This window comes from Magnolia sinica, chromosome 7 (assembly GCF_029962835.1).
Source record: "Magnolia sinica isolate HGM2019 chromosome 7, MsV1, whole genome shotgun sequence".
In the NCBI taxonomy this organism is placed as follows: domain Eukaryota; kingdom Viridiplantae; phylum Streptophyta; class Magnoliopsida; order Magnoliales; family Magnoliaceae; genus Magnolia; species Magnolia sinica.
The window spans coordinates 21,570,679-21,593,161 of NC_080579.1; the positions used below are offsets into that span (position 1 = coordinate 21,570,679).

At 38.6% G+C, this 22,483-nt stretch overlaps 2 pseudogenes; both read right to left on the reverse strand.

Annotated features, from left to right (window-relative positions):
• Positions 1-848: 848 nt before the first annotated feature.
• Positions 849-2,845, reverse strand: LOC131251192 (pentatricopeptide repeat-containing protein At5g15010, mitochondrial-like; annotated as a pseudogene).
• Positions 2,846-7,630: 4,785 nt separating this feature from the next.
• LOC131251194 (rhamnogalacturonan I rhamnosyltransferase 1-like) lies at positions 7,631-21,396 on the reverse strand (annotated as a pseudogene).
• Between the last annotated feature and the right edge of the window lie 1,087 nt (positions 21,397-22,483).

Consider the following 22,483-nt stretch of genomic DNA (forward strand, 5'->3'; position numbering starts at 1 on the left):
TAAGGTGGGCAGGCAAAATATGAATTACTAGCTATTTGAAGCATACCAAGAAACAAAAGTACAAGCAAAGGGGCATTTTCAAATTCAAGAGCTTTAGATGAGGAATGCAGCTGTCATAAGGGTAAGCAACATCAGTGTTTTAAATAGTGGTAGCATGATGCGTAGCACTCAGCCCTCTATAACGTGTAGCGTAAATACGTAGCGTGTAGTGTAAGCTACACGATACTTCTATTTTTTAATTTAAAAATAGGATAAATATAATAAATAGTGAAAAAGAAAAGGAAAAAATATAAAAATGCCTAAAAGATGATTCATTTTATCAATTATAAGCATGTTCAAAAAAGTTATTAGTTATCATTTATTAAAAGCCAATCCACATATATAAGCCAAATCAAATAATTATCACATCAACAACTTTCTAAGCAAACCACTTTAAATAATAATGTCTAATTGAAACCACAAGTCACAATTATGAAAAGAAATAAAAATCTCATAGGTTAAAAGTATCAAGTACAATACAAGTGTCACATTCCTCAACATTAGAAACAAAGAAAATGTGAAAAAATAATACAAAAGTAAAATAGTAAAAAAACATATTGTAGCTTACGCTACGGCCGCAACGTGCTACATAGCTGTAGCGTACGCTACGACCCCTGTAGCGTACGCTACAGGTACGCTACAGGGGATTTACGCTATTTGAGACGCTACGTAGCGCTACGGCCACACTATGCTACGTAACGTATGCTACGGGCGCTATTTGAAACACTGAGCAACATATACACACATACCACTTGTAGTCTCCATGGGAGAATGAATAGTACCAAAAAGTGTTCGCCAAAGTACTGCAGAATTTCCGTTGAGTGTTATGAGATCCTAAGCTACCAAAAAGAGAAACCTCTCTCTCTTGTTACACTTCTTGTTTCAGGCTTGCGAAAATCTCTGTTTGGGCCAACAGTATTAGAGGTTCCTCTGGTACTCTTTCTAAATGTACAATGATCCTCTTTGTTTCCTTCCAAATCTAAAATCTGAGGCATTGTGGTTTCTTTCCCAGAGACCCAAGCCTTGAGCATCTCATCCGTCTTCGGTTCTGGGGAAAAGCCTTTCGTCTTCATTTCTTCATAATACTTATGGGCTTCATCCAATTTCCCATTGAGAAAGAGCCCATGGATCAACACTATATATGAGCTCCGATCTGGGCTCAGTCCTTTCATGCCCATCTCATTCCATAGCTTGAAGACATTGTCGTGCTACCGCCACCGACAAAATTTACGGATCAACATGATATAAGTATCGTTGGTGGGGCAGCACCCTGTCTCTTCCATTTTGTGCAAGAGCTCAAAAACCTCTTCTGCAGTCCTTAGAATAGCAAAGAATGCATGGTAAGTCCTGACCGAAGGGGAGATGCCCCTCCCCAGCATTTCATCAAAGATTGCCCGTGCGTCATCCACCCGGCGAGCTTTACAAAGAGGTTTGATCAGCGAATTATAAGTAACCGCATTAGGGACGCAATCCTTCTCTTCCATTGTCTTCACGAGATTGACGGCTTCCGTCAAGCAGTTGCCCTTCGTGAGAGCATAGACAACTGCATTATAAACCTTCCTATCTGGGGTGATCCCCAACTCCTTCATTTCGCCGAACAGCTTCAAAACATCACGAAGACTACTGGCTTTTGAGTAGCAGGAGATCATACTCCCATAAGAGAAAGCATCACGGGCAATGCCCCTCTTCCCCATGTCCCACCAAAACCTTTTCGCTTGCCGCAGGTTAACCATCATATTGCACCATCCATTGAGAACAATGTTGAAGCTCTTGGTATCAAATGGGAACACATTCTCCTTACATAAGAGCAAATGCTCAGCGTCTTGAGCGTTCTTATAGCGGCAGAGGGCACATAGAAGGTCTTGGAATTCCTCAACTCCTATCTTAAACCCAAACCTTTTAAATGCATAGAAAGCACCAATCGCCTTCCCGACATCATGCACAGCGCAATATCTCCTGATAATGATCAAGAGTGTCTGAGGAGTAATTAATGATGGGCCATCCTTCCCCCCTCTCATCTCATCAATCAAGGCCCATGCTGTGTCGAACTTTCTCATCTTCCCCAGAATTGAAATCATCGAATGGTATCCACGGACAGAATGCACATAGCCCGGCTGCTTCCCGGCCCACAGGAAGAAGGTAAACGCTGCTTCCCAATCATTTCTGACTCGAGAAAGGACCTCTGCAACCAATTCCGGCGAAGCGGGCACGCTGCATCCCTCCAGCCTGCGCTTCACCTCAGCAGCATCACGTCCGAAATCACGCAGAAAGCCCAGAACCGTCTCGACATTTCGAATCAGACCTTCATCTTTTGTACCCAACTGTGATAATTCAAGACCATCGCAATCCTCATCATCACCATCAGCATCAAAGTCATTATCATCATCATCACCATCGACCGAGTGGGTACTTGAAAATCTACATGTCGTGATGGACGAAGGGAAGAAGGGATTGGAAGAGTCAGAAATAAGACGACCCATTTGAGTTTTATTGTCGAAGGACGTCGATTCAGCAAAACCGCTTGAGTTCATGAATTGGGTCGTTTTAAATCTCAGCGATATGAAATTGGTTTGAATAAGAGAAGAGAAAATCCAACGGTTTGATCTTCTTCCAAAGTTCCACATCGTTAAGGGTTTTGAAGAGGAAAATCTCTACTTGCATACCCACTAACTGTGAAAATGACGGAATGAAGAAAAGGAGATAGGTTGGATAGATTTCGTACTTGTAGAACGCTTTTGTTGGATATTTGAAACTGCGAGTGAAGTGAAAGACTCTGCTTCTGTCTCAGAGAACGGAGAAGCTGGTGTTTCGCCACAGCAGAGTTTAAAACGAGTACCTGGAAGTAAATAGGAACGCGGATTAGCTACTGACAGGTTGAGTAGCGAGAATGGCTACTGAAGTGACGTCACCAAGTTCAGTGGGTCCCATCCGTCCATTTGGAGAGACCATTTTAGGGCACGATCCGAAGAATGAGTCAGATCCAAAGCTCGAGTGGACCCCACCAAAAAAAACAGTGGAGAGATTGACGCCCACCATTAAAAACTTCCAAGGACCACAAAAGTTTTTGATCCAGCTGATATTTATTTTTTCCTTCGTTAATGTCTGTTTTAATATTTTGCCAATCTACTGAGCTGGCACGTGTGGTGGCCTGTAGATGGCCAGGTTTATACATAGGTGGATTTAGGGGGTGTTTGGATTGGACGCGGCTTGGACAGTGAGGCTGCCACTGGTCAGGTGGCTAGTGGTCGGTGCTCTGTGGGCCCAACATGATGCATGTATTTTATCCATGCGGTCCATCCATTTTTACAAATTATTTTAGAGAAGATCTAAATCTCAAGTGGACCACACCACATGAAAACAGTAGTGATTGAATGTCCACCATTAAAAACCTCTCAGGGCCCACTGTAATGTTTATTTGACATCCAGCTTGTTGATTAGATCATGCAAACGTGGATGAAGGGAAAGAAATACATATCGGCTTGGTCCAAAACTTTTGCAACTCTAAAAAGTTTTAATGATGAGCGTTCAATCAACAATGTGTGGTCCACTTGAGATTTGGATCTACCTCATTTTTATTTTTATTTTATCTCATAGCATAAAATGACATGTACAACATAAATGAAATATATACATCATGGTAAGTCTACATGGCACCGACCATAGTGTCTCTAGCCCATTCATCCATGGGCTAGTGAGAGGGTCACTAGCCAATCCGTTTGGTTACAATAGGAAGAATCCAAAACTCTCTAGAAACTTGGTATGTGACTGTGTGGAAAATAATGACAAGTAGCTATGAGTCAAATGTTTATTTTGTGTAGTTGCTGAACGTACTGGTATAAAAGGACAAGTAGTATTGCATTATATGTTTGATTTGGTATGTGTTGAGTTGATGAGTAAAGTTCAAAACTCTTTGATATTCCTTTTATTTATAGAGTTTTAGAATAGTTGGTCGGAAGAAATCTTTGTAATCATTTCTCATATTTGTGGGAAGAGCTATCTAAAGCCTAAAGACAAACGTGACCTATTAAACGATGTCACATATGTTAATTGTTTATCATGAATTAGCCATTGGTTGCGCACATATTCTGCTCATGCTACATGAACGAAGTCTCTCTTGAAATGCGAGATGTTGGTAATAACTATCCTTTCTCCGTGTAAACATAAATAATGTGTAGTAAAACTCCATCAACATAGGGTAGTTGTTATTTTGCTCCTCGAGCGTTTTTAGCTGTAAGACATCTACACAATGTAAGGTAAATCAGTTGAATGTGTCACTTTGTGTGACCGTATTTTGTTCGAAACTCAACTTCGGTCATTAGTCCATTATGGCGATTAGTTGGCTGTACCATGTGAGCAGGATATGCAACACATGTATGATCATTGTAGCCAGCGAGGCCTATCCTTTTTTGAGTTACTCATGATTTTACGAATTTTGATATCCCTCGGATGTCAAGGTAGCCGAAGAAATTTTCCATTTCTCTTATTGAGATTTTGCTAGCACGTGGCATCATCTGAGTTGCTCGTGTTGATTTTTGAAATTTAGAAAATCATCTAAATTATATAAAATTAAAAAGAAAACTATCATTTGTAGAAATTGAGGAGTGATTTGGAATTACTCGACTTGAAAATCAAATTTTCACTCCTTGTACTGCATCCCAAGTGCAACAAGATTCTTTGCGCAATCGACATATAGGATACAACGATTAAAACTCAGTCCAGTGGTGCACTTACTGTACTGAACCACTTATAGTTTTAACCCGAATAAATAAATAAATAAAAACACTTAAACCAAAGTTTTAAAGAAAAACCCAACTTTTCTTTGTTATATTAAAAATTGGATAATGAGAAGTTTGTTGATAAACTTTGAGTGCACATCCTTAAAGGTGTAAAGACACTTTTTCATAAAACAAAAGTTGTGAATATTAGATTTAAACTCAATTGGTGTGACCATTGGACTCGAAAAGACAACCTTTCAAAACAAAAGGTGAAGGGGTGCAACCCTTCAGACTTGCATGAAAAGACACATCCATGAGGTACAAGCGCACCCATGGCCACAGCCACGGCTCGGCTCAACAGAAATTTTGAAACACTAATTTATTTTAAATTACTTAAAAATACAACAGCTGAATCCCACGTGGTCAGATCAAGCATAAACACCTTCCAAAGAATTCTGACCCATTCTCAACCCTTGACTTGGTAGGTGCAGTCCACCCCACCAACTTAAAATTCACCAAGCTCAGGCCTGAGAAAACTCAATCCATATATTTGTCATTGAGTCAAGCTCAACGACCCAATCCGACCAGGCACAACACAACTCAAAAGTTTAAAAGCAGAAGCTACAGGTAAAATAAGTTTAGCCCGATTAGTGGAAAATGCATACATATGTAACTGTACTTATCTTCTATCTATTTTTGCTTCGTTTTTTAGTCAAACTTAGTCATCTAAATCAGCCTATTCAGGTCATCTTACTCAACCTGTAAATAACACATTTTCATTTCTAGTAGGCAGCTGATCATAACGCGTTTACCAATTTACCATCTAAATGTAGACCCTACCTAACTTGGTAAGAGAGATATAATCAGCAGTGTATTAGGACAAGCGAAATAACTAAAAAAGATTCAACTGGGATAGCCCACACAATCTACTGAGAAAAGGCATGAGAAGGATGAGCCACACCAATCTGCACCATGGTTTTCAGACCTGGTAACTTGTCCTCACTCATTCTGTGGGTTGAGTTGCGACTCACCTGAGTCAGGGGTGACTAAGAATGACTCGTCTCAGGGAGAAGGTCCCGACAGAGTCTGACCCATGATCCACAGAGCTCTAAATAGTATGGACGGTCCTTGTGCAATGGTCAATAGAGTTAACCAGTGAGGCCAGCTACAGATGTGCCATGAGCCAGCTGAAAATGTAAGTGCCAACACACGTTTCTATATAGACGCTTTTCAGCCATGCTTCAAAAATACTGAGCGTGCTAGCGTGCAACGGCTTCAAAGCCAGAAGAAAAACATATGCGCACACAATGGCCGTTGCTTGATGGCTTCAAAGCCTATTAGTAAAACACTTCAGCACACGCATACATTTTTCAACTGGCTTCAAAACGCTTATTACCATATAGTTTAAGGCAAATGCAATATCTCGGTTTAACAATGATCCAAATGAACCTATCCTTTGCAGTCTTTTGAGTGGTCGAAACCATGGTGTGATGCAACAGAAAAAATGAACCGAAAAGCCTGAGGCTTGATATTAATGGTTTACTCAGCTTTGAGGTATGCTCTTAACTTGCCATCTTTCATGGTTTAATCTATTCTCTATTCTTCTCACATCAAACATAACTAACATGTATTAATGTATCTCTGTTTCCTTTTAATTCAATCAGTTATCTTTCAAAAAAAAAAACATATATTAATTATCTAAATTTATAAATTTCTATTATGGTGCATTAGATTGCACCAAATATTGTGAAATTTCATTATTAATTAGTCTGATTTGGCACAACGTTTCGTAATATTCCATGAAATTTGGTACAATAGAACATAACTTTTTAATATTGGGAAAATAAAATTAATAATAAATTTGTAATAATTATCCAATGATAATTTCTCAAGATTTCTAGCATCACTATAAAAACATGGAATCCATTTTTTAAAGTCTTTTTTTTTTTTTAATGATGATTTTTTTTGTAATTTCATTTATTAAAGCCAAAACAAAAGAAAAGACAATACAAAGCAAAAAAACAACAAACATAATAGGCACCAAGAAGACCGCGACTCAATAACACCCCACGGAACTCCATATTACAGTCCTTAAGCTTGGAAACAGAAGAAGCCCATTCCATAATCGTTAATCTGATTCTTCAGGAGATGGTTTACACTGATTTCTTAGTATTGTTGAAGCAATCATTAATCAGATTCTCCAGGAGATGGCTCTCACTGATTTATTGGTATTGTTGAAGCATCTCGCATTTCTTTCTTCCCACACCGCCCATCATATAGCAATAAAAGCCATTCTCCAAAGCGCCTTCTTTGGATGATTGAAGCCAACGCCATGCCAAGCAAACAAACGCCGATCTAACGAAGTTGGATGGCTGCAGAAGATTTGAAAACAGCCCAAAATATCTACCCAGATTGGCCCTATTTTTAAAAGTCTTTGTTTAGATAGTGAAAATCTCATAAATTCTCACAACAGTCGCCTCAAATTTGTGCCTCCCCATAGATAATGATTCCTTTTTGAAATCTAAACAGGCACTTGGTTTCTCCTGGAACCTTTTTTTTAAGGACCTATCCACTAAACTCTTACAATTCAGTTTCAATAAGGTGTAACAGTTAGCAGTTAAGGATGGAGTCACCCCAAGACGCACATGCAATAACAAATTCCAAAATGAGATCCCAAGGCAACTATGATAGTGCTTGGGAGGAAATTGAATAGGACCAGCATCTTAACATGCATCTGTAGACAATATCTGCCGTAGCAGCATCTGCGTTAGCACTTTAAAACAACAAAAGCGATTGGATGATTCGAACAATGTATGTGGAAAAAAAAAAAAAAAGAGAGACAAAGAACAGCAACGCTTATAGCGTATGCCAAAAGGATCATTTGGGGCTCACGAGTGCTTTTAGTATACATGCACTTAAAACCCCTTTGTCAGCTTGTATGCTCTCTCTTCCTGCAGTACACCTTGTAGCCAGCCGCAGTCTCTTGATGCAGCCGATGAAATCCAAATTCTGCTCCAAACTGAGCCTCTCTATACATTGGAGCTGCAGCACATGGCCAGCTCCAGCCTCTGAAAATGGAGGCTGTTAGAGAAACGAATAGGCAACTGTGCCAATGAGCTTCAAAGGCTCGGCAGCGTTTGACTCAGTACTCAAAGGGCCAAGGCATTCCTGGGGATTGGCATAGAAATAGTCCTCTTCTTTAGGTCGTATGGGTATGACTTTCCTCCTCGTGGGTTGGCCCATCCGATGCTCATGAACGTCCCTGACAGCGTGTGAGAATTCATCCCATGACAGGGTGTTATTTAGGTGCAGATCAAGCAGCTCCGCCAACTCCCTACGGTCCAACAGAATGGTTTTTCGGAATCCCAAGTACCTAATATGAGTAAAACAAATGCCCATCAATAACAATTAAATTCACATATCCCATTTGGATTATATGCCAAATGGTACAGAAGAACAATACCTCTCAAAAACTTAGTGGAAGCAGATGGTAGGAAAGTTCATAGAAAACTAATATTGAAGAAATTTATATTTTCCTCTTCCTCTTCTTTTTTTTTCTTTTTTTTGGTTGACGAAATATAGAAATTAATTCATCATTTGAGCATTATTAGAAACTGTACAATGTTTAGCAATATTTAGGTTAGGGTGCATTTGGTTGCACTGAATCTCATGAAATTTCATCATTATCCAATATTAACCAGTCTGAAATCGCTGTCAAGGGCCCCCACTGATAGTCCTGGCACCTTTGCCAAGGGCTGGCTCATCAATTGAACTTGGAGGGGAGCATCTGGGGCGGAGAGCAGTTTATCAGCTGCTTAGTGAAGAGGCTGGAAGTTTTCAATAGCGAAATAGCTACTGTTATACCTTAGCTCCAACTAGGGATTGTACAGAACCCCCCAACACAACCCTTGGAGAAGACAATCAAAGAAACCAGTGGTTGTTTGGGCAAAGGGAAAGCGCGGTGCGCCTGGTGCAAATTGTTTTTTTTCTTTTCTTTTCTTTTTTGTTTTGTTTTTTTTGTTTTTTGTTTTTTGTTATTCATGATCTATCAAAAAGGAAGGTCCTACCAACGTGCACCGGTTTCCAGTGGTTGTCTGGGCAAGGGAAAGCGCAATGTGCCTGGGTGCAAATTGTCTTTTCTTTTTTTTTCTTTTTTTTTTCCTTTTTTTTCTTTTTTTTTTGTCATTCATGATCTACCAATCAGAATGGAAGGTCCTACCTACGTACGCCGGTTTCCATTTCTTAAATTGTCTTCTCCGGGGGTTGTGTTGGGGGTTTTGTACAATCCCTAGTTGGTGAGAGAAGTGTTTTAGATAGCAATTGTAGTGTCATGGTAGCGTTAGCAAATAGTGTAAATCTCCTGTAACGCACACTACATGGGTCATAGCGTATGTAGTGTGCACGTAGCATATGTAGCCTACGGCGTACGCTAAGCTTTTTTTTTTATAAATGATAATTGTATTTTGTATTTTGTATTTAATTCTCTCAACCTGTGGGATTTTAATTTCCTTTCATAATTGTGACTTGTGGTTTCAATTAGACATTATTAATTAAAGTGGTTTGCTTAGAAAGTTGTTGATGTAATAATGATTAGATTTGGTTTATATATGTGGATTGGCTTTCGATAAATGATAATTAATAACTTGTTTGAACATGCTTATACTTGAAAAAAATGAGTCATCTTTTGGGCACACAATATATAGTTTTTTCTTACTATTTATCATATTTTTTTCTATTTTTAAATTAAAAATAAAAGTATTGTGTAGTTTACGCTACTTGTGCCATATGCTACAAAGGGCTGAATGCTATGCTATATGCTACAAAGGGCTAAACGCTATGCCACATGCTACCGCTATTTAAAACAATGGGTAAGAGAACTCATTTCTTTCATTGTTGCGTAAGGGTGTGTCTAGTTGCATCAAATATCAGGAAATTTCATGATTAATCAATCTAATTTGGTACAATATTTCATGGTATTTCATGAGATTTGGTGCAACCAAACACACCCTAATTTGGTGCGAAATGTCCTGAAATTCATGATATTTGGTGCAACCAAAGACACCCTTACAAAAACAAGGGAATATGCAAACAGAACTGATAAGGTCCGTGCGGCTCAGTAGAACAATGGTAGGACAAAGAGGTCATGTCATAAACAAGAGCAGGGGCAAGACACCTTGCTTTAGAATATTTCTATACTGTTAGAGTTTGGAAGTTGTTTGTTTAGGTAGTGGTAAAAGACCATTGATAAGTGGAAGAGAGAGATATTTCGAAAAGCAAAGAGGTTGCAGGAGCTGTATATGAAAGTAGAGATTTTTGCCATTTATTTTCTTCTCCTATTTTGAAAAAGGGTTTGTTGCCATCATGTCCTCAAACCTTTTAAATGGCACATGAGGTGACCTATCCTCGATCTGAACCCTTCATTCATTCGTACAACTAGGAGCAAGCCATGGTGCAAGAATCATGCTGATTGGATGATCCTAAACCCTTGGAATGTGCCAATTTGTTACAAATTGTCCGTTGTTTATGAGCCATAAATCACATGGTTCAAATCGTCAAATTAAAGTGTTACTTTAGAATCGTAAGAAATACAAAGTGAGATCTATCTAGTAGATGTTTCAAGATGATCACTGGACCTAATTTATTTAGCTGGTCAATCTAGACTGTCCATTGTCATGCTATTGATCGGAAGCTTATGATCACCTGATTGGCATGATTTTTCCACCATGGGTTGCTTGTATGTATGAATGAAGAGTTTGGATAGCCAATAGGTCACCCCATGTGCCATTTAAAAGGTCTGGGGACATTGCAAACATCCCCATGAAGGTGGACGTTAGCAAAACCCTTTAAAAATAATAATAATAATAATAATAATAATAATAATAATAATAATAATAAAATGGTAAACTGGATCTAGAAATGAGCTTTTGATTGTTGACATTAACTGTGGTTTTTTTTCCAGGTACATATGACGTCTATTGGAAGCACCTTCGATCAAAAGATACACTACTTTTTACTAGATGCATTACCAAATATGAAAGGGGTTGTGTGCATGAGTGCATGAATGCATGGCGTGAGCATAAGCATGTGAGAACGTGCATGTGTGCATGTGCATGTGTGTGTTGTGGTGGTGTTTTAGACTTTTAGTAGGTTTTGACTGCTTGAGGGCATTTATGTTATTTTAATTGTTTTAATTAGAGAGATTTGATAAGAGCTGGTAGATCCTATTCACCGCTTCTCCCTCTCGCATGTTTTACCTCTCTTTTTCCTTCTCCATTCATTTGCATTTGTATTATGTCAGGGCATTCGATCTATGCCTTTCGTCTCCCATCTTTCCTTTTCCTTTTCTTTTATCCCACCATGGAAGCGACAAAATGAGGACCAACTTCAAATTATGGGACGCTTAGAAAGTTAGAATATAAAATGAGGGGCATAGTATAGACTATATGTGATCAACCGCGTGTGGTGGACACCATCTATTGATGTGGTTCGATGACCATCTACATCAATCTGGAGAAAGATCACAGCAGGTCACTATTTGGAAAATAGATACCTGAAGATCTGGAGGCCACATCTAGAAAAGCAACATAAACCCGCTATCTGAGGGAGATCTGTATGAATATTGGTAGGGACATCATGCACGCGCCCCCTCTACGCACGTATTCGAGGAGGAGGCGGGCCCCACTTTCGATTTCAATCGACGACGACATCTTTGGAGGGCCTCATAATTAAAGGGTTGCGTTTTGGAGCATTGGAGTGGACCCGATCATCACATGGATTCTATCATCGGATCTCATGATTGTGGTTCACTACTTTAAATGAAATAGGATTTCGAGTTTTGACTAATTTTATTATTAGAAACTTCATGAACGGCTATGATTGCTTAAATTAGTATTTATTTGCTTTAGCTTTGGTATTAGTGCGTGCACATGGCGCAAGGGTAATTTTATCTCTTTTGGGTTTAGGGTTTTCTTATAAATAAAGCAATCCCATGTAGGTATTATCATTGATATTTTATGAATAAAAAATTTCAGCGTTTCTTCCTCTCTCTTTGGGTTGAAGAATCGAATTGGGTGCGAAGCCCTCCCTTCCTCGAAGGGCTAACTACCGTGATGCGAAGCTACATCCACTTCAAATCATCTCCATCTTCTCATGCACCACATCCATCACCCTCTGCACCCCTTCCACCTTTAGATTCACCCATTCTCACATCCAAGTTTTCTCCTACAGCAGTGCGCAAACAGATTTTCAAATTCTGGCCCATCTGAGGAGCTGAAACTTCGGCGAAGCACTACGCACAAAGCTTGCGTCGGATCGTCATGAAATTTGGTGTGGAAGCAGCCCATCCCTGGCCGATCCCAGCCTAGAAGGCGGTTTTCGACTTTATGGGTCCCACACACGTGCGGACGACCTGTTACGCACGTGCGTCCAGGCCCTGTGGCTATCTAACGTGCGCAGACCATCCCAGGTTTCCTTTTCTCCTCTATTTCCTTCCTTTTTGCCTAAACAAACCTCCTAACCCAAATCCCCAACCCTAACGAGTCCCAAATCTCAATTATTCCAAATTTTCAAACCCTAGATTTTCCCCCTAATTGAAACTTAGTGAATCTCTCGAGTTGGGAACAATCCTTTGCAAGAATGAATGATTCTTACACTCCTTTGGGCTTGTTTGGCTTATAATTTTATTGGATCCAACCCTAAAGTTGTGTAGGCTTAGACCCCCATAGATTCCCCTTTTTGAATGTTTGATAGTATGTAGGATGTGGAATTTTGTGACGGTTTAATATTGGTATAATCACAAGCCTGATCTCTTGCACTCCATATTTAATTTCATATCCTGCATCAAATATGGTGGCAATAATTGGAAAATACAGCAGCAGCTCGCAATTTGAAAAATGGGTGTAGATCTGGAGCAATTTTGAGTTGAATAATATATGGCACCAGTTTTTCTTTTTCCCATTTTCTGCTTAAATCTGGATTCATGGACACTGGGTGGACAGACTTCCAGGTTGAGTGCAATGGAACACTCTATATCTACAATTGCAATGTTGATAATGAAGCGCTTGAAAATTCTTTATTCTCTAGCAAATTATGTGAATTTGTTTCAGCTCAAGTTGGAAATTAAAGATCTAGAACTAGGTAATTGAAGCTTTTGAGACCATTGTAGTAAACTTCAGTCTCTCTGAGAGGAGATTGCTTTATATGCACCAATACTACAATGTTGGTGTCCCTGCACTACAATGTTGGTGTCCCTGCACTGGTGTCTCATCAGGAATCAGATGAATATGGAAATAATGATGATTGCAGTGTTGTCAAAATCCTATGATTTATGATTTATGATATACGATTTGAGTCAAATCTTAAGCAAAACGACTTGAATCTCTCCTCAAATCCCTTTTTATATGAATCCTACAATTTATGATACAAATCCTGATTTCCGATTCAATTTATGTGCTCTTCTATTTTAAGCTTCATTTGGCTTTCATTTTACGTTTTTAAATTGGTAAGGGCTTTAAGAATCGTTTAGAAAAGATAAATTATTTGGTTTGTTCTTTATAAGAGATTTAATGATATATATTCTCTTCAATGTTAAATCATGGAGCTTTTTTTATGATTTCTTACTTCTTAGTTGGTTGAAACATCAAATTGATATATGACATATCCGGAATGTTTTTATGGACAATTATGACCATGTTGACTTGTATGCATTGTGGAATGATGTTTAGAAATCAAAATATCCTTTTTTGTCAGTCTATAGTATAAAATGAAGCTTTTCCAAAGTTATTCTACATTCAAGAAGGTAACAAGAACATAAATTATTAAAGGATCCTCGTATGTTTTTAAGGGAAATTTCTTGAAAGACAAAAAAATAAAGGAAAGGCCAGAATCCTTCAACACTATCATGACATGGTATTACTGGTGCATATAGATGCCAAAAGGATGATTGATAAGTTTGACTTTCTTTTCCTAATTAACTTATAGCTTTCAGTTTTTAAGAAAATTATTTTTAAAAAATCTTATGATTTACTATTCAAACAAGGTATTCCGTAACAATAATAGTGGCCATAATGGCTATCACCGTTACCTTTACGATCCGAGTTGTAACAGCCATTATGACCCCCGTAACGACTGTTATGGTCTCTTTTTTTTTCTTTTTCTTCTTAAATTGAAAAAAATTAGAAGAACCTGTATATCAGCCCCATCATAGATTGTTGCAGCCTTTATGGGGGGCGTAATGGGCCATTACATGGTCAATAACGGCCTCTACGGGTCATTTTTTTCCATAATGGCCTTTACGACCCTGTAACATGTAACGGTACCTTTATGTAACACCCTTTATGGTCACGTAATGGCCTTTACGCACACCATGGATTCAACCCCTTTTACGATTTGTGATACGATAATGATTTTGACAAACACTGATTGTTCCTACTCAATGGACTTGAAGCAGAATTTGAAATCAGTAAGATTCAGATTCTTGAAAATAAAAACACTAGAAAAGGTAGCCCGCTACAATAGTGTTGATTTGCTCAAAAGGGCAATGAGATTTACTAAAAAGGGAAGTGAGATGGCTAACACTCAAAATCTACCAAACCATGATCATTCGAAAGAAAAAATTCATAATAATCTGAAGCGTACCCAACATGGCAGAAAAATAAAATCAAGGATATTTCCTAGAGATTTCATGGTTGACCCATAAAACAAAACAAAATGAAATTTACCCACCGTGGAAACAATAACCACATGAAGGACAGGTGTTACTGATGTAGGATAGGTCACGGATGCCATCATGAAGCGCCAGGATCAAAAGAAATTGGCCGTACCTACTGCAAACTAGCTTCTGACAGCCACAACTTTGTGAGTAGTCATAGGAATCGCTATTATAAGATGTAGTTGGAAAGCTATCGATGATCTCTACGACTTGCTAATTGATGGGATTTGGTTGGCTCATTAAGATTTCATGAAAAATGCAATTTTGATGGCCAAATTCTATTATGAAGTAGAACTTCACTACTTTTAGTACATTGTTATTTTTAGTCGTTTTAAGGTTTCAAGAGTAGTCTTATCTCCAAGGCCTCGTTGAGTTATCTAAGAATGGTTAACGACTTTGAGTTTGCTTAGACGTCTTTAATATAATTACTGACTTTAGTATTTTGGGGAAGTTTAATATTTCGAGTCAAATTAGGAGTCTAGGCTTAGATAAGCCATATCAAGTGCATTGGAGAGAACAGTTCAACAATTCCCATCATTATCAATTTTATTCCTTTTCTTTTCTTTTCTTTTCTTTCCCTTTATTTTGTCCTGGTGGATCCAAGCCTCAGCATAGAGGAAGACATTAGTAATCTTCTGCTCCCCCTTTCTCTTCACTCCTGCTACACTAGTTAAGATGGGGAACCTTCAAAGCGAAAAGAAAAAGGTCAAGCAGCTAATGCTGTTGAGAGGGCACTTCTAATATTTTCCTTGAAAAAATTGCTGGGTCTCATTCCAAGATAGTTCAAATTCCAAATGAAGAGTATAACAATCCCGTTAGAAGAACAAGTTCCAGAGATGCAATGTTGCATATTTCTCGTACACTTGACTGACAAATGGAGCAGCTAAAAGAAACAAGTTCCAATTGAATAATTTCCAAATGTTTAATTGTTTTATGAAATTTAAAACCCAGTTTTATTATTCCATAAATAAATGGAGTTTTATTATTACACAAACAAATGGAGTGGCTAAAAGGAAGAACCGACATTTTTGAATGTTACCAGGATATTTACTGGTTGATTAAAAGGCGCTAAAATCTGTTTGGTCTAAAGCTCTGCTCATTGCATGTTATCTTATAAATGTATTGCATGATGCATCTTCTTTAAATATTCTTTATACAAAGAACAGCCCATTTCTAGTACCTTTGCATGTGCTTGAATGGTTGTTTTGCTCATAAGTTACCTCCCTCTAGGAAGTACAATAATAGATAATAAAGTATACAGTTCTTAGGTACTTCAGCATGCAACGTCAGTATAAACAACGTTCGATGCTAGTATTGTTAAGCCAGTTGGGTATGCCTCTAAGGATGTGACTTTTCTTTGAAGCACCATTTTGTTTTTAAGGAAAGAAGACAACCCTTGGCATTGTCAATACGAACAAATGATGTGAGCAACTCAACCATTCTCCTTGTTCTTCTTCATTCATATTCATTAACACAATCAAGGAAACAAATTACACGTGGTAGAATTCAGAATAAGAGACAAACCTGTGGTGCCCTTCGACAACTTTTGCCATATTACCATCATAGCTGGGAATAAAAACATCACTCGCAACAGAGACAAGATAGTCTAATACTGCCATCTGAGTGGAGTGATTATGAAATGGCCTCAAGTCTTCAGGAGTAAGGAGCATCTCCTTCCTTACCTGAAATGCAAAGTTGAGAACTAAATTCAAGTTGATTGTAAAATAAATAAATAAATACAAAGGCTAATTAAGATGGTTATGGTATAAGACCTCCATAACAAGGAAACTCCATTTTTCAAAAGATTGCCAAGTTGAACACACACTGGACACTTAAACCATAATGATTTAATCATTTTTTCAATTTCTAATTTCAGTACTATGTACTTTTTCTATAGGTGGAGGATTTTATTGAAGTACTACATCCTAATGATATAGTTTTCCATTTGTCATGATCTATTTTTTTCCTACATTTTTGTTTTGATGAACTATTATTTCAAAGTAATCTACTTTTGATATATTATCCTATATTCCTATGTGCTCTGGATTTTGATAAACTTTGAAGGGAGTTCATCTGGCAAGGGGTATCTCGAGCAAGGAAATTCCTGCTTCTTAAACGGGATGAGGTGTGCAAGCCATTTTTGGAAGGAGGGGCAGGTATTAAGCATCTGGATTTGATGAATTCCGCCCTATTAGGAAGTGAGCTTGGCGCTTTGGTACTGAAGACGACTCCTGTCTATGGAAATCTATTGTTGTTGCCAAGTATGGTTTGGCTCCTAGAGGTTGGTGGACTAAGGGTTCTTCTCTATACCATTCATCTGCCCTGTGGAAGGAGGTAGCTTGTGTAGCAGTTCTGGTCTTTCAAGGCTTGGACTTTTCCGTGGGTAATGGCATGAGAGTTCGACTCTGGGAGGACCCTTGGTGTGGAGATTCCCCCCTCTGAGCTTTCTTTCCAATCCTGGGGAACCGGTGCCCTTATCCTGATATATCCGTCTCAGAGTACTTCATGGGTTTTGGCTCGGAGTTTGGATCCCTGTTTAGAAGGAATTTGTTAGATGAGGAAATTGAAGTCTTATCCAATCTTCTCTCCTGTTTGCAGCATTTTGTGATAGATTTTGGAGCTAAGGTTTTGTTGCATTGGAGTCATGAGAGAGCGGGAGTTTTGTTGGTGCGATCTTTCTATGGAGTCTTATCTAATTCTAAGTCTTCTATTCCTCCAATGTAAATGTTTTCACTACAAATATAGTGAAAATGAGTTGTGACGGGCCCAGCGTTATGTGTTCTTCACATCCACTTCGACCATCATGCATGCCATTTTTCATTTGGCCATGGATCCAAAAATCAGGCCAATCCATGACTAATGTGGGCCACACAAGTAGGAACAATTAGAACAGGAAGGGTATGCTCTTCCAAGTGTTCCCTATGGTGTGGCCCACCTAAGTCATGGATTGACATGATTTTTGGGCCCATGGCCAAACATGGGGAGGTCATGCATGATGGTCTGAGTGGATATCATCAACACATTATGGTAAGGCCCACAGAGGTTTGTTGCATCACAATTGTGGTGCAAATGTTTGCAATTGATCATTTATTTTTGTATATATAGTAGATCTGTAGGCTTTTTAAGTCTTCCCTTTTAACTACAATAACAGAAATAAATAAAAACTGCTTTTTTATATAAGAAACAAGCAGCTTCTACTAGAAAAAGCAAAAATAAATACCAAATTTTCAATGATATACAGCTCTTTTTCGATTTTTTGCTACTTCATAGAGTAGAGAAGCATTTCCTGAGGTCACTGTATTGAACACAATGCACATGCCTATGTCCTAGTTGCATGAAACTTACTATTTTAGGGTATGCAGCCCATAGAGCTGCCAACCTTCCTTCCCCACCATAGATTTCTCTGGAGGCAATGTATATTTGAGTGTCCCTTGCAAAACCTAGTGCCTGCAGCACCAACACAGTTTCCTCTGGTGTAAGAGGGCATATCCCCTCGAGTCTTTTTCTCTCGGACACAATCTCCTTCTCTTTCCACCATGGATATGCATACCTAAAAGTTCACCGATGCACACTATAAGATAACATCAGCAATTAGTCAACAAGAAGAGAAAAAAAGAATGCTCTGAGATTCAAATAAGCTGCAGACCTCATGCTTGTGAGCTCCTCAGTCTCTTCAGCAGAGCATCCATGTGTACAACCAGAAAACGCTAGCATATCCATCTCATATCGCAGGTGGAGGACGACAAAAACCCACTGCTCCGGACGATCGAGATGAGCTTATTTCCTAGGGCCTCGATCTGTGGAGTAAACCTCAATGCCTGATAGTTAACCCGGCAGCGTAGCTTTTGGAGTTTAATAGGAAGGCCATTGTTCGCCAAGCGAGCATCTGTCTTGTTAAAGTGGACCACTTTATGCTTCCGAAAGAGCAGTAAGATCTGCACTCAGAATATCCTCTCACTAGGCATGAAAAGTTAGTGTTACATAATCGTGCTGTGATAAAATGATCACTTCTTCACTCTGACCTGTTTAAGATAGTATTTTTCACTTGACCAGCTTACTGGCGGCATTGAGAACACGGTGCTGTGAATCTTCCTATTAAATTTTTTTGGAAGTGATTTTACAATCAGCACTTCATCTCGTAATGAATTAATGAAGTGCTTAATGTTAAATATATCCCCGAATTCACTGCATAAAATATGGCAGGTTAAATGACAATTGTATTCCATAGTCTACATATACAACTACAGCTTATAGTTGCAAACGGAAAGTCCATACCTGGGATCAGCCCAAAAGGATGTTTTATCGAGCTCCGGAATAAGTAATGTCAAATTCAGGTAGCGGGCAACCGTCACCATATCACAGATCTGCAATGACCCATACATAAAGGAAGATGAGTGACAACTGCAACAGGGGTGTCCAATAAATTGAATATTCATTGAACTTGGTCACCAGGATACAGAAAGGATCTTAATGAAAGATGGCCTATACAAAAACAAGATAAATTAAATCACAGGAAGGATTTACAAACCGCAGCTCGCATTTGGTTCAGGCCCCCATTGCACGAAACTCTCAGATAACCATTGTTCTTGTAAACCCCTGCACAGATGGTTCGTGCAGTTCTCAAAACACAGCAAACAAAGTTGAACCACAGCAGAACTATTCAGATCACATAACAGGATTTACTGTTTTCTTCTTCTTTTTTCCTTTTTTTTTTTAAATAAAAAATAAAAAAATGAAAGGCAATAGGATTAACTGAAAATCCTTTCATGGTTCTGAAATGCAGCCATTGTCGAAGCTTTATATTGGCAGAGGGAGCTAACTTAATGCTAAACATAACAAAACATCCCAAGAAAACATGACCACAGTAAAAACCCTGTCAATATACTAACTGAAAAATCCTGTTCGTATGATCACCTCTTTTTAAGCAAGCTAGAACATCACACATATATTGGTCCTATGGTTTCTAGAACAGACTGTTATTTCCTTCTTTCTTCTTTCTTCTCTTTTCATCAAAAATAAAATAAAATAAAACATAACAAGAAGAAAATGATGAAAAGATGTGAGACCAAAAGTACAAGAAGACATATAGGATGGTGATACAATAGGAGATTTGGGGGGTTCCAGTAATCAGGATGGTGTACAAAGATCCCTCCTTAAGAAAGCAATCTGCTTTTGGATTCACCTCATCATGAAGATGAAGGGATTCACAAATGACCAAGATAAGTCTAAGGCCTCCCCGACAGTATCCACTAACATCCAAGGATATTTATTCCCACTATCAACACACTTGATGACACCAAGAGGATCTCCTTCCACAATGACAAGGCCTGAGAGTCAAGGAAAAAGGATTTGACACCTTGAAGTAACGTATCGCTCTCTACTTCATTCAATTTCATTACTCTCACTAGGTTCAAATAGGTTAATTTCAACTCTCCCAAATGAACACAAATTATACATCCAACTCTCGCAGGACATGGAGTGCTCGTTCAGCTTCCTTCAAAACCAAGCATGAGGGAATTCACGCACTCTCTCTTGGCTCCCATTTCTCACTTCTCCTCCACAACACCTTAGAATCACACGACTACAACCTTGAAGTTGTTTAAAATTAAAGACTGGAAAAAATATCTTTTAGTTCTCACTTTTAAAGGTTCAATTTATTCCAATATATCCAATTATTTAGATCACTCATTTACATAAAAACCACAAAGTCACTACCAAGCACAAATTCCACTGGTCCTCCTTTCAGAATGAGGGAGCCAAATACACTCCTGTTATAAAGTTCCGATCGAATCCAGCATCAACCAAGAAATCAAACAAGTTGAATCATGGTTTGAAATATCACCAGATACACTCAACATCGTCCAAGCCGTACCTGAAGCAAAACAAGTCACCAAACGGATATGGGAATGAAACGGGACCGAGTCGGGGTGACCACAAGTGAGTTGCCCTCCAAAAAAGTTACTTGAATCCATGGGTCGAATAGGTAGCATTGACCAACCAAACAAATGAACAACAAAACTGATAAGTGGTTGACATTCTCTTGTGCATGTGCAAAACACATATAGACTTGGATTCGATTTCCTTCTCATTATTCATATTCAAAATCAGGTAACCTCAATGCCAGGTCCAGCTCCATGGTTCAGTGGTAGACAGACATTGTTTCAACACTGAGACCAGGGATTGAGTGCCCATGTGGTGTGGGTGGGTGTGTGAGTGTGTGGGGTGTGGAAGTGTGTTTAAGGGGGAAAAAAAAAAGAAGGTAAACGCAATGCCACATGGGTCTCAACATTGTATAGGTAGTTCAAATCACCTAATCCTGTTTGCAATCTTCATATCAATCTGCAGAAGAGCCAATCACCAATCAGAGCCTTAAAGACCACAGTTGTGGAATGCTTCTGTGAAGCCACAGATCATGGCAATTTCTTCAATTCTACATTTCTCCAACTAAAACCCAACTTTTATTTTGTTCATTATGTTGGTTATTTCAATTTCCCAAATGAAAACCCTAACTTAAATTATTTGTTTTTCTTTTCTTCTCTCTCTTCTTCCAAGTAGATCCAAAAAAAAAGTTCAATTGTAATGGAGTCAGCAAAACCAACGCCGACAATTCATTTTTCACCTTTTGAGAGAATTCAATTCCGATTCTGCCAAAGAAACAGAAATGAACATGAACTCATTCTTCATTTTTAATTATCCATTTCTTTTACTCCTGAGTAGATAGATTAAAAAAATAGTTCCATTGCAACAGAGTCAGCAAAACCCACAAAAAAACACTAAACACTGCACGCCAAAGCTGCATTTCTTGCCTTTCAGGAAAGAATTCAAATCCCAATTCTGCCAAATAAACAAGAAAAAAAAAAAGGAACTCACGCTTCGGGAGAAGAGCAGGCGGTGACGGAGCAGCCCCAATCTCGCTCCGGACAGAGAAGCTGGTGCTGTCTCACCCATACCACCTCCCCTTCTCTCTTCTCCTCTTTCTCTTCCTAACCAAAACCAATGGCAATCCTGTAAATTCAACCATCCCCAACTGCCCCCTCTCCCACATGTGGAAACCTCACCATCAAATACCCTTTTCTGGCTTTCCAGCCAAAACCCAGATTTCTGTGGCTACCCAAGCTTCAACTTCACCGGTAATACCCAACAAAAACTCATCTTCCATCTCCCCAACGACGATTACTACATTACAAATTTCAATTATTTCCGAAATACCCTCACCCGCGTCAACATCGACGTGATCGGTAAAACATGCCCGAGAGCATGTGAATCTTCATTTCTGAAAATCTAGGTTACAGATACAAGTATTCCATTCCTAAAATGTTAGTCATTTTTGTGTTTTCTACTTGAAACTTTTTATTATTCTACAAACTTCCAGTTTTATTAAGAAAGGTAAGTTCTTTTTGTCATCATTCCGTCACACATGTGGCTGAGATCCATTTAGAGAAGGATTCCAATGGGCAATATGATGCAGGCCCATAACCCACCTAGGCCCACAACCCACCATAGGGCCCAACATGTGTTGATTTTGGGCTGTTTATTTATAAATTGGAGCCTAAATATCAAGATTTACAATTTATTATTTGTGAAAAATATGGAGGCTGATTTAAAGATGTGATTGAAGATGTGTGGAAATTAATTAAAGATATAGGGGCTAATTTGAAGATATGATTGAAGAGTTGGACAATTATTTCTTAAATTTGCTTCCACTATTATTAGGCTTTTACTATCTTAGGTATATTAGATTGATTTAAAATTAACTATAATTGAGTTGAAATCAATCTCTTAGATTGTTGAAACGTGACAAAGAAGCCAGAATTGAAGTAGAAATTCCGGGAACAATAAAGAGATCCACGAAGTCCAAAGAAAAGTTGACACCTAAAGTGATCGATACATTAATATTGAACCTACATTTGACTTCACCAATGTATCAATTGATGGATCCACTGATAGTGGCAATCACATTGATAGACATGCAAGTCAGCTTCAACACTCAAATCAAAGCATTTCTGCAAAAGACAACTGT